Source organism: Malaclemys terrapin, chromosome 3 (genome assembly GCF_027887155.1).
Source record: "Malaclemys terrapin pileata isolate rMalTer1 chromosome 3, rMalTer1.hap1, whole genome shotgun sequence".
Taxonomy (NCBI): Eukaryota; Metazoa; Chordata; order Testudines; family Emydidae; genus Malaclemys; species Malaclemys terrapin.
In genome coordinates this window covers 152,658,373-152,671,707 of record NC_071507.1, presented here as the reverse complement: position 1 = coordinate 152,671,707, position 13,335 = coordinate 152,658,373, and the positions used below count along the sequence as shown (strand labels likewise).

Sequence of the window (13,335 nt, the reverse complement as noted above, 5' to 3'; positions counted from 1 at the left end):
GGCCTGTTTTCACACATTTTTATTAATAAGAATGTATGACTTCTAGTGGAATAGTTTGAAACATAGATATAGTTAATACTCAAATGTTATATAATTGAAATATGTCTGTGTTACTTATGGTGTAGAATTACAGTAAAGATTTATGGAAGAAGTGACTTGCATGCTCTGTTGCAACTTATTTGTGCCTCCAAGACACTAATAGAACAGTCATGGTGGTGTTTATTATTGCATTACTATGCAATCTACTAAATTCACTTATCAGTAACAAACTTATCAGTAAACATAGTGACAGATCTTTTATTATCCACTGAAACAGAAGATTTAATTTTAAGACTGTTTTAATACAGTGATTGGATTGGCTTTCTTCCTTTCTGCAAAGAGGAATGGGGGAAGTTATGTGATCTTAAAATTAACTTATCCAACCTTTGCTCCAGAATGACTGCAGAAGATAACTGGGCGTGGGGGAGGGCGTTAGCATGCTCTGTGAAAGCTTATGTAAAGTTTAAATGAGTAATAAACCTTTACTAATTTTCTGTTTTGGATAACCTGTTGCCACTACATCACACAGAGTTATTAGAATTACAGTATTTACCACAGAACAAAAAACACAACAATATCTGACATAATGCGTCTCAGTGGTGCAGTTGTTTCTTCATCCTAACTCCTGTTTTCTTATGAAGATAATGAAGGGGAAAATTGAAGATTAAGAATTCAACTATTTTTCCAAATTAATTCAAAACCATAGAGAATCAGTTAAGTGATTAAAGTGGCATAAGTAGAAAATGATTTTCCTTGGAACTTGCCTTAATGAAGTTACCATGTAGCAAACTAACTAGTTTATGGGAAGAATATAGCTGCTTGGAATGCAGAAATCTATGGTATTTATAAAAAATGTGAAGAATCCTCATAAATCATTATTTCAAAGACACAGGGGTTATATTTTCTACACTAAGGTTAAGAAAGTTAATCTTCCAGGCAGCAGGTGAAAACAAGCACAATTATGTTGAGGTCTTTCCCTTTATTCACTACCAACTTTGAGCTATTAAAACTTGCTAGGGAACCACATTTTCCTCAATGGGTCAAGTCACTAAGGGAACAAAGCAAACTTTATTAGTGCTGTGGCAATTCTACATTCCAGGAATTCTTAGCACTTGGCAGCCGTACACTCCAGACCAGAGAGATTGATCCTCCCTCAACATAGCAGAATGACTGAGACTAACTTTGTGAAATTCTCACTAAGATGCCCACTTCAGCGAGTTACAGATAGAATTACTTAATAAATCCCTTTGTAGAGTCTATACAGCAAAACAAAGGTTAAGAAAATATTTCCTTGATTATCGACTCTTAAAACTCTTGTAAAACGTAATCCAAGCAGAAAACAAGTGAACACACCGTACAACACAATGCACACTGAGTGCAGAACTAGATATAATTCAGTGATAGCAGAGGGCAAAGATTTCAGTTTAATTATACCTTGACACAAACTGAAGATTAATAAATTGACAGATGAAAGGCTAATCTAATATCTACAATTCATTAATAGAAAAAGTGTGGGGGAAGAGAAGAGAGACTAACAAGATCTTTTGTTTGAATTTATTAGATGAAGGACACTGTCACAACAATACACTATATCATTTTCCTCATGTATGGTTCCCTTTCAGCTATTGCAAGATAAACAGATTAGTTCTATATGAAAGTCAAAGCAAGGTCACATCTAAAATGCTAGACAGTTTTACCAGTAAGGTAAGGGCCATTTATACAAGACAATTTAAGATTAGGTGTTTCCACTATATGATGATTTTCCAATTTGTATTGTGCACAATTTGTATACTGTAAAGTAATTCATTTAGCAGGATAATGTAACATTTAAAACGTTAAATAAAATGTGTTAAAGACAGAAGTATCAGGTAATTAAAGCTTTTTATGTATTAGTGGTGTAGATGCAGAGATTTTGAACGACTAGGACTTGAGAAATTAAAGAGTGTTCCAACAGGCTAATACACTTTTGGGATGGTTTTCATAAACTTGTGCCTTTATGTTAAGTATCAGGGGGTAGCCATGTTAGTCTGTATCTACAAAAAACAACAAGGAGTCTGGTGGCACCTTAAAGACTAACAGATTTATTTGGGCATAAGCTTTCGTGAGCCTCTATGCATCCGAAGAAGTGAGGTTTTTACTCACGAAAGCTTATGCCCAAATAAATCTGTTAGTCTTTAAGGTGCCACCAGACTCCTTGTTGTTTTTGCCTTTATGTTCACATCTTAGCATGATAACTTTCCATGTTATCAGTGGTAGTGTAACTAAGCAAATTTTGGTCATAAGCCCATTGAGTTTTTCACAGAATGTCAAATAAAAATTATATGAATTATCTGGTGAAGGCACTATAGAAGGGCAAGAGAGAATCGGTATTTAAAAAGGGCGACAAAACTGTCACTCAAATTAAACTCATGCTACAATTGAAAGTTAGCTGGGCAACTAAAATGGCTCCACTTTTCCACCACCTGAAACATCGATAGAATGACACAGGCAAATGCGTAAAGGTAAATTCTAGTCCTTCAGTTAAATTAATCTAATGTCAAAATGCTAACAAAATAAATAATACAAACCAAAACATGGGAAATTTACAAGACACATGATAAAAAAAAGTCACTCCTTTGCATGTTGCGACCCATTCCCCAACTGTACATTGTCTACTTATTACAACTTATCTGGGCAGAGACTGGGTTCTCATATTTAACATTAATCCAAAATTCTTCATCTTTCCATTTCTATCACAGAGTACAGGCAGGGATAAGTGAGAAATTACAACTTAATTTGGCGTTCACTTTTTCTATAATATATTGGACTAAGAGCTGCACTATTTGTTGATATCTCAGGAGTTGGGAATAAAAGCTGTTTGTGCCTGTTCTGCAAAGCCTTTGACTCAATATTTTAGAGCTGTGAGTTGATATGCAGATTCCAATTCATTGAGCAAACATGAGTGCAGTTGCAGACAGACAGGTGAAATTCAGCACAGTATTTTCCATCTCACTTTGGTAAAGTGACAGTTCGGACATCTTAATAGGAAAGATTTATCAGTTTGAACAACACTTAGTGCTTTATGTCAGATGCCTCCCCATACTGTCTGATGTAAGTTTCATTTTTTAAATTGGTTTATTTAGGAGGATGAATAATATATTGAGTTATATACAAGTATTAAAAACAGTCTCCATGTGGAAATATTTGGGGGGGGAACCCAGGAACTTACTTGTTGGGCCCAATTCTTCCTATTTCAACTTCCATTATAATTTATGTAAGCTGCACACTCAACCAGGGACCACCACACTGCCTGGCCATTAAGAGAAGATTCCTGGAAATTCAAGACATGAACTGTATTATACATTTACAAAAATTAGTTGAATGGATTATTGTAATTAAAGAAGCTCAGTTAGCATTTCATATCATTTGGCTCCCATCATTAACACTGTTTTCTAGAAGTAAATTAAAAACAGTTTCTATTCAAATAGTTAGATTAGAGAGCAAGTGTCACTTTACTGTTCTACATTTTAGAAAACTACACTAGGAATATGACTTATTGGCAGATAATGGCTGTCCGAAACTGCCTCCCCTGGCCTCCTTCAGCAGGTGTTGAAAAAAGTTAACTGCTTGTGTAGAAACAGTTTTTGGGACCATTTCAGAAAGCTTACAAGACCCTATGGGGCACAGGACTAAAGTAAGTGATAATACCACACAGACCTAGTGCCAATACCTGCTAAGAAAACCTATCAATTCATATTTTTAGGAAATTTATACATAAAGTTTCCTAGACACTCAAGAGGTTTCCAGGTAACTCACTCTGCATCTATGATCTGTGACAGAAGTATCAACAATGAAGTGGATACAATTTTCATGTGGTAATGTGAAATAGCAAGTTGCTGTGGCTAGTAGTTTGGAGTGGGGAAAAGGTTATTCCTGAAGTTGCACACTCAGCAGCTGGATCCTATCTTCAGTACTTCTGGTGGAACTGTTACAAAGAGAAAGAACACAATTACTGAAATGCCAGTACTGAGTACCTTGCATAGCTTTTTTTGTAAATCAACTAAAGATAGATACGGGTTTCCCAGATTTGCCATCTGCCCCAGTAACTTGTAGTCTTTTGCTTTGAAATCTGTCTATACTGTAAGCTAGAGGTGTGACTCCCCATCTGTGTACACATACTCACATTAGCTCTCATCGAGCCAGCGGGAGTATAAACAGCAGTGTCGCTGTGGTAGCACCGTTGGCAGCAGTGGTGGCTAAGCTGTGCCAAGTACATACCTACCAGTTTTAGGCTCAGCCGTACCTTGACATCAGCCAACAGCAGTACAACTGCTACATTGATCTTTACACTTGCACTAGTTCAATGAGCGCTATATATGTGTATATATAGCTCCTCAATATATGTTCCATTCTATATGCATCCGAAGAAGTGGGCTGTAGTCCACGAAAGCTTATGCTCTAATAAATTTGTTAGTCTCTAAGGTGCCACAAGTACTCCTGTTCTTCTTTTTGCGGATACAGACTAACACGGCTGTTACTCTGAAACCTGTGAATATGCGTACACAAGCAGGGGAAATCACACCCCCTTTGTTTGCAGCATAGACACAGCCTAAAACTGAACAGAGAAGCAGTGAGAAAAAAAAAAAAGTACAGGCACTGCAGGATTATATACGTTAAGTTTATTTCTTTTTCCACATTAAACTAATTTCATTAATGTAAATTATTTACATCAGAAGCACTAACCATGATACTGAAGTTATGGAAAATATCTTTGAGAATTGGGCTCATTTTATTTTAAGCTTTCCTTTCTACTTTTCTTACATCCCTCCTTCTGTGTCTTCAGCCCACAGCATCCCACATTTGGGCTTCAGACAGTTGAGAAGCATAGCCAGGGATGGAAAAAACCCCACTGGCCCACAGCAAATAGAAAGCTTTCCCAATGTCATTTTCTGCAGAAATTAAGCTCTGATTTTTGAAGAATTAAGTTTCTAGCCCTTATGATTGAAAATAAAGCCTTCCAAATGCAAACCTGGGATAAATTAATGAAATGCTTTGTTACTAAGCTTGCAGACACGTAGTTCCAGGGCTTCTCCTGCTGCTCAGAGCTTTCCCTGGCTGCAGTGAGTGAAAACTGACCACTATAGTTTCAGAGTTGTTTTTTCCAGATTCCTAAGAGCAGCATTTAAAGTGACAAGAACCAAGTCAATTTCATTCTACTGCTGTTCCAGACAGCCTGGAGCAGCAACAAGAGGAGGCAGATCCAAAAACCAGACACTTGAGGAAGGCAAGAGTAGCAAAGATACATGCCTCTATTGCAGCAAATATGAGTACAGTGGGGCAGGAAACAGTTTTCACAATTTCAAAACGTCTTCATCAAATGAAGAGCTGAAATTTCAAATTTTCACACATGGAAAAGAACTGGTTCGGGTCAACTGAAACATTATGAATTTCAAAACATGTTTTGATTTTAAACTTTTTTGTTTCAAAATTTAAGTTACTCGACAGTGTAAAAACATTAAAAAAAAAGAAAAGTAATTCCTAACCAAAAAAAAAAAAAATTTACATTTCAAGTATCAAAAAAAAAAAGTAAGTTTTTTTTTTTTTGTCAAAACCAAATCTTCCCATGAAAAGGTTTTGCTTCAATGAACTGGCATTTTTCTATAGTGAAAAAGTTTCATCCAAAAATTCCTGACCAGCTCTAACCAGGAACCTGGGGAAGGGGTAGAGTAGCAGAGAAGCCCCAACAACTGTTGAAACCGCTGAGAGGCTCTGAGATGGGAGCACGGAAACTGGGGGTGGGGTCAGCTGGAATATTGCTTATTTCTTCTAAAAGCCAGAGAAGAGGCAGAGAGAGAGAGCTACTTGGAGTTTCAGACACCTACTAGCAAGAGTTTCATACAAAAGATGGAGCCACCCAAGGGGAGTTCAAGATCTCTGGTCAGAAGAATCTCAACTCCCTCCTATATAGTGACCAGTAAGTTTTTTCTCTAGTTATTAGGGTCAGGTAAAAATTTCCAGGTCCTACAGGAGCCTAGATAGACATATGAGGGAGGAAATTAGAACAGAAAAGTATGGGAGCAAGGGAAGGAGGAGGAGAGAGTTTTTAGGAAAAGGTGACAGCAGAGAAAACAAAGTATAGGGACAAAGAATAAAAAAGGTGATAGAAAGAAAGAAGAAAAGGGAGAAATAAGACCACTCAGGATTATCCACTGTGAACCATACAACAAAAGCAAGAGAAATGCAGGAAGTATGACCGTTAAATAGCACTGAAATATATTTTACAAATTTCACCAATATTCAGTGAATACTTTATACAACAAACACTTTTTGTAAAACACAGGCAGCTCTAGGTGAGCAAATGCTATACAGAAAATACATTAGATCAGGGGTTCCCAAACTTGGTTCACAGCTTGTTCAGGGTAAGCCCCTGACGGGCCGCGAGACACTTTGTTTACCGGTCTGCACCGCTTCCCACAGCTCCCATTGGCCGTGAACAGCGAATCGCGGCCACTGGGAATTGCAAGCGGCCGTACCTGTGGACGCTCAGGTAAACAAAGTCTCTCGCGGCCCGCCAGGGGCTTGCCCTGAACAAGCCGTGAACCCCTGCATTAGATGAATATAGATGAAATTCACTGAATATATTCAATAAATATTTTTTCTGCTATTTGATCAGCCCTATCAGTAAGTTAAAATTAAATAGTAAATTTGATTGGCAATGTCTACAGTTCATTACAGAACACATGAACAGTACAAAATTGTTTTATTCTTTTAAATTTCAGGGATGGGGGTGGGGTGCAGATATTTTTCACTCTGGCAGGTAAGTGTCAAGTGACTATTTCAAGCCCTAGGTATGGTTAAATATTGACATACCTAGTGTAGAAGAAAACCGAGGCCTAAGACTCCTTTACGCCACTCTGCCAGAGAAAAAGGATCTAGTGGCTAGAGCACTAATTTATGATTGGAGAGATACTGGTGCAAGTCATCATTCCACCAGACTTTGTGTGACGGCGGGCAAGTCATTTGGGGAATTAAGTGAAGCACAGAAGCCTATCTTCAGACTGGGGATGGTACATCCCTACCTCACAGGGTTGTTGGGAGGCTAAATATATTTAAGATTGTGAAGTGTTCAGATACTCCAGTAATGGGGGCCATAAGATAAGAGCCTTTAATGAGGCAAAAGGTAGCTCCTAGGTGTACTCAATGAACTCTCTAGATGGCGTAAAGCTGCCACAATGATGTCAGCCCCCGCTTAGTAGCATTCCAGGGTAGGGAGCGGGCAACTACAGAGTGACCCATGCTTAAACTAGTTTTGGCTTCCCACTGCCTGGAGACAGCTCTAAATTTACATCAGGCAGGCCCCTGGCTGCCCCATGAAGACAGAGAGAACACAAAGTGGTGTAAAGCACCTTTTCCTCTCCCTTGCCACTCTTCCTGTGCAGAAACAGAGAACAGGAATGCGTAGACACCTAGGAGCAATTAGCTCAAATCATGGCAGGGTCTACATAGTCTCAAATAACTAGGTGTTGATAAGCTGACTTCCACTCTTTTACTGTACAGAGGTTTTTTAGTCAAGATCTTAAGCAGAGATCTGTGGAGATTTCACAGATCCCATAGCACTTTTGTAAGAGCAGGATTTTGAACTAATGCCTTTAGTCAAAGTTTTCTCACTAAAAAAGTAGTGCAATGTATTAGCTGGTTGCTAACTTCACATCCATGGTATTTATGTACCAGTCTGTGCCACACATAATAGAAAATAGCTGAATTGCTTTGTCAGTGCAGTGCCCAAGATTTCCTGAGTGTTCTGCACAAACTATAATCATTAACACCACATATTAAAATGGTTTTATAAGAGGCTTGTTCATAGGGAAGTGTATAGCTAAAATAAGGAAACATTCTTGTCCTTAAAGAGCAGGCCAAACCTGCTTGAATTCTAGCCTGCAGTTGATTTACGAAGGATTCCCTGTTCCTGGGTATCAATATTGCATTGAGGCGAGCAGGGTGAAGAGGAGAACACCTATAAGCCAGTTAACAACTGTATGTTCCCATGGTTGGTAATTAAATACCGTGACCCTGGGGATAAAGTGTTGACATTTATTGCCAGGGTCATGGACCTGAAATCCTGTTAATGTTATACTTTTAAGTTCCTATTACCTCCAGTGCAATTACTGATTAAAGAGTTACTTCTTACAGCTTTTCTAGAGGTAGAAGAAAATGTAACTGAGTCAAAGTTATCTGTTTAAAAAAAAAAAAAAAACGCACCAGTTAAAAAATCCCTATTAGATCAAGTAACTTAGGTAAAGGGGGTTAGCTATTTAAATAGGCCACTTAAATAAGCCATAGTTGGGCACTAGCTAGTATGCATCTCTCACATTTCCCCCAGTTCCGACACATTGGAGTTTTAAACCAGGAAGGGGTGAGTGAAAAGATCAAGTGAGCCTCCATTTTTTTTATGTCATGTTCTTAGCCAGTCACTGGAGGTCAGAATTATCTTGTTTATTTCTTCTCTTATTACTCCAACCCTTTCCCCCCTAGTTATAACATGCTATTTTAGATCTATTATAGTAACATGATAAAGAATTATGAAGGATGACATAAGAACAGTGTTTTGTTGTTGAGCCATTGTTCTGCTATTCAATGATTAGAGCTGGGAAAGGCAGGGACAAGAGACCCATGTTCTTTTCCTGACTTTGCCAATGAGTTAATATTATAACAATACAAAAGGGGCCCTTTGAGCTCTAAATGCCATACAAATGCATAAGAAGTGTGGAGATTTCCAAAGCCAACTAAGGGATTTGGCCTCACTTTGAAATTGTGTGTTGGAGTGTACCAGTTGGCTTTGAAAACCTTGACCCTGTTCCCTTCCCCAAAGTGCTTACGATCTATATATGGCCCTCATCACAATAGTATCTGAGTACCTGATGTTATTAATGGATTTGTCCTCCAAACACCGCAATGGTGTAGTAAAGTATCGTCTCCATTTTACAGACATGAAACTGAGGTACAGGGTAGGTTAAGTCAGTGGTTCGCCATCGGGGTACACAGAGGTCTTCCATGGTGTACATCAACTCAAACATTTCATACAGGCAAAATGATAAAGTAAGTAATTTTCCAGTAATAGTGTGCAGTGACACTTTTATAGTTTTATGTCTGATTTTGTAAGCAAGTAGTTTTTAAATGAGGTGAAACTTGGGGTACACAAGCCAAATCAGACTCCTGAAAGGGGTACGGTAGTCTGGAAAGGTTGAGAACCACTGTGTTAAGTGAGACTTCTCCTAGGACACAGAAAGAATCTGTGCCTGAATCAAGAATTGAACCCAAGTTTCTTAAGTCCAAGTCAATAATGCTCACTTGATAAGAGTGCTTCCAGAGCCTTGGTTGAAAGGGTGTTCTAAATGCAAAAAAATTAGTACCATTTAAAAAGCCAATGAAACCCTTTTCTAATGTAACTGTTAATATATACTGGTAAGTAATTTATAGAGGGTTTTCCTCATTAAGCGCTTGTCTGCACAGCCCTGCAGTCAGGATTATCAGGGTGTGAATTCTAGAGAGAGGAGTTTGTTAGTTTCGCCTAATTTCCAAAAGGTAGCTCATAAAATCACCCCATAATATTATCTCCCAACAATAGTAATCAGAGGCTTTGATAGTAAATGATTTAAAAAGATTTTTGTTAGACACATAATCAACATAGGTCTGATTGGTGTTTTGGTTAAAAAAAAAAACAAACAAAAAAACACACACAGAACAGGGCACTAAGACATATTCACTTCTATTTTGAGGAAATTCCTGTCAGTCAGTCAAGATTTTATCACTTGCATATCTTGCAAATCTCCTGCCGCCTGCATGGAAAGAATACTATCCTCAGGCATAGGAAAATGTGGTACATATTGCCATTTTCCATCTTGTACTAGAAACTTTTTAACCCAGGCAGAGCATGAAGTGTTAGGAATTATTTTTAAACCGTTTATTCAACAGGAGGCCCTCCTGAGAAATATGACTTTACTCCAATTACACAACCTTACATACTTCAGTGAAATTAATATTAGTTTTGGCCTGATACTACAGTCCTTATTCTGCCAAAGCTCACATCAGGCTCACAGTGAGGACTGCAGAATCATCCTCCTTAGCTGCATTTGTATAATCCAGGAGTACTACAAAATGAAAGTATATCAGCTATGGAATACACAGAGAATTTTAGCTCATCTTTCCATAGACACCAACACGATTAAACTAAGTTACTTGGGGATTTTGTCAATTTATTTCATCAACTTCACCAATATATAGACACAGTATAATTTTATTGTAGTGTTTGACCTAGATCACTAGCGATGTGGTAAATTAATTACCTATCAGAATTTTCTGATCTGTAAGGTTTTTTTTTTTTTTTTAATACATCTCGTGTTTGATCCTCTTTTCCAAGGAGAGTCCCCGCACAAAGTGAAGTAGGCAGGAGTCTGACTGCATCCATGCAGTAGCAAGATCAAGACTTAAGAATGAGCTTGAAAAAAAACAATTTCTGATTTTGCACGCATTCTATTCAGGATTAAGTGTTCTAGGTTTTGCTTTTTTCAGCATCAAGAAAATAATTAAATGTATGACTATTTAAAAAGAAAACTAACGAATCAATTAATTTTCAATGGTAGCGTCCAAGAGATGAAGGGCTATTGATATTAGGACCTACCGGTATTAGATTTCATTGTCTGCATTTAAATGCTTTCCTTACTTTCCATAAAGAAAGGTTACTTGTAAAACTGATACACAAGAAAACAAAATTTAATTCTAATCTACAAACAAAAATCCCAGAAACGCTAAGATATACAGCAGAAGATATTGCCTCGGTTACAAATCTGGCCTTTAGAACATAGATGTAACAGAAATTAATCGTTAATTAGATCCCTTACTAGCAGCCTCTCAATAATATTGCTATTTTGAGTATCTATACAATTTTTGGTTAAAAAAAAAGAGTCCTGTGACTAAGAGCCATAATGCAGTAGTAAGTGTTTTCTCCCATATACAACTATTAGCATTTAGATCTAATTTTTTTTCCAAAAACAATCTTTTATATTCAGAATGTTAGTATTAAGACAACTAGATTTTACTTTAAAAAAAGATACTAAGGTAAAGGTTCATAGAGAAAATATTGAAGCACCATATTTTGATTTGTGCTAGACAAATATAACCTTCAAACCTTTCAAGGTTACCTTTCCCTATTTGAAAATGCTTCAGGAAAGAGAAAAAAATGCAGTTTAAGGAGACAAGAAATTCCATTACTCTCTAACTAGAGGCCACACCCCACACAACAATTAATGACATGAAAGAATTTTGAATCAAAACTCTACAACAAGTACCCAGCCTGAGGCAAAGTAAAACTTTCTCATTTTCAGAGAAGAAAAGAAACTCTTACTCAATAAGTAGCAATTATGCTGTAGAATTTATATGCTGAGCACGACTGAATGCAAGAACACCAGAGCAGTCAACCATAGCTTTAACGCTTTGAGTATGATTAACAGAATGAACTTTAAAAGGTCAATTAAATGTCAACACATTTTAAAGAGATATTCTTCTTAAGTTTAGTCAATGTGTAATGGCACCCTCTAAATCAGTAATGTCATCTTTACATTTAAATTGTACACAACCTAAATTTATGTATGCACATACAGGATAGATAACTTATTTTCTATAAATTAATTAGTATTTATATTGTTGGCTTTAATACGTCTAAGCTGTCTTTTATTAGTTGGGTTTAATCAAGTATACTGAGACACCCTTTTTTCATTTCATTCTAACCCACAAGGGAAAAACAGTTTGTTTCACAGGATGAAAGCCTAGTACATTAGGTTCAGCTAATTATAACGATATAGTAATGTCGACGTGTCAGGCATCAAAGGACATTGGAATTCAAAATATAGTTGCTACCTGTAATTTCTTTCTACCTGCTGCCGTTTTTGTTCCTGCCAGAAAACTGAAAATTCCTGTATGCAGTGCAAAGTAAACCAGGGCTGGGGGCAAAAAGCAGGCGAGGGTGGGTTAAAGTACCAGTCGCTGCAGATCTCACTCCAGCTCGTCCTGTTCAGTAGCACTTGCGAGTAGTTTGTTACAGCGTGGGGCAGGCTGGAACCAAAACACAACAGGTGAGACCCAGCAGACAGGTTGCTCCTACCTCTGGGATTCGCCCCCGCTGCTCTGCCCGGCGGGGCTGCAGAGAAGCGGCCCGGCAGGGAAGCAGCCCGGGCCACCGGCAGTCCAGACCCGAGAGGGGGATCCGAGGAGCCCAGCCGCCCCCGAGCTCAGCCGCATTTCAGACAAGTTGCGAACACCCTGTAGAAAAGTTCCCAAGCGCCGCCGCCGCCGCGTTCCCGGCTGCAGCTTCGCGAGCGGCGGCTCCGCTGCCCCCTCCCCGAGAGAGGCTGGTCACCCAAGCGGAGCTCTCACGGTCAGAGCCGCCCGCCTCAGGTGGGAGAGCACCAGCCAAGGGCGGGGGAAGAGGCCGCCACCGCCCCCAGGAAACGCCTCTCAGGGCGAGTCCCAGCGCGGGCTGGCGGGACTGGTGCCTGCTCCCGGCCAGGGCAGGTCCGGGGCGCGCCTGCCCGCCCTCCCAGAGCAGCGGCACGTCCGGGACAGGTCTAGAGGAGCGAGCAGCGCCCCCTCTCCCTACCTGGGCCAGCTCCCAGCGGGCTGCAGCCCAAGCCCCCGGCAAAGTTCCCAGCTCCGGCAAAGTTCCCGCAGGCAGGGGGGCTGCTCGGCGTTGGGGCGCACTGCGGCGAGTCCCCCCCTCCCGGGGGGAGGAGAGGAGTGGGAGCCACTTACCGGAGACACCAGGGGCGCCCAGCCCCGGGAAAACAGCCCCCCTCCCCCGGGAGCCGGGAGGCAGCTGGGCCAGAGTGGGCTGGGCATTGTCCTCCCTCCCCGGAGTGTCCTTCGGGCGGGGGAGTGCAGCTGCCGTCTGCTCAGACTCCTCCTTCCCTCGCCATGTTCTTTGTGTGTGTCGCTTTTCTTTAGCCATTTCCCCTGACAGCGGCGGCCCCAGCAGCTCCAGCTCCCCCACAGTAGCAGCGAGAGGCGGGGGTGAGGCGCCGGAGACACAACAGCTGCCCGAGCTGCAGGTGACCGGGTATGACTCCGCTCCCCCTCCCAATAAACCAAAGGGGATTCCGTCCCCTCCATCCCGGCTCCTCCAATTAGCTCAGGGGGAAGGGGGCAAGCCAGGCCAATGAAATGCCAGCAAGCCCGGAGAATTCCATAAGGATGAGCCAATAGAAGGGAGAGAAGAGGCTGCAGCTCCGCCCCCACACAGCTCCATTCTGAAATAAAACAGCTGTG

General features: G+C 40.2%; 1 long non-coding RNA gene across 5 annotated transcripts in view; it reads right to left on the bottom strand.

The window, feature by feature from the left end:
• LOC128833916 (uncharacterized) overlaps positions 1 to 13,129 on the bottom strand; it is a 64,089-nt gene extending 50,960 nt beyond the window's left edge. The window contains exons 1-4 of one of the 5 annotated variants that reach the window (XR_008444352.1): positions 12,823 to 13,129; positions 11,932 to 12,126; positions 3,835 to 4,003; positions 3,248 to 3,349 (exon numbers count right to left, since the gene is read on the bottom strand). This is a non-coding gene — a long non-coding RNA (uncharacterized LOC128833916). Of the gene's footprint in view, positions 1 to 3,247; positions 3,350 to 3,834; positions 4,004 to 11,931; positions 12,549 to 12,670; positions 12,753 to 12,822 lie in introns of those variants that run through there. The other 4 variants (XR_008444353.1, XR_008444355.1, XR_008444351.1 and 1 more) reach the window with 4 other exon arrangements.
• Between the last annotated feature and the right edge of the window lie 206 nt (positions 13,130 to 13,335).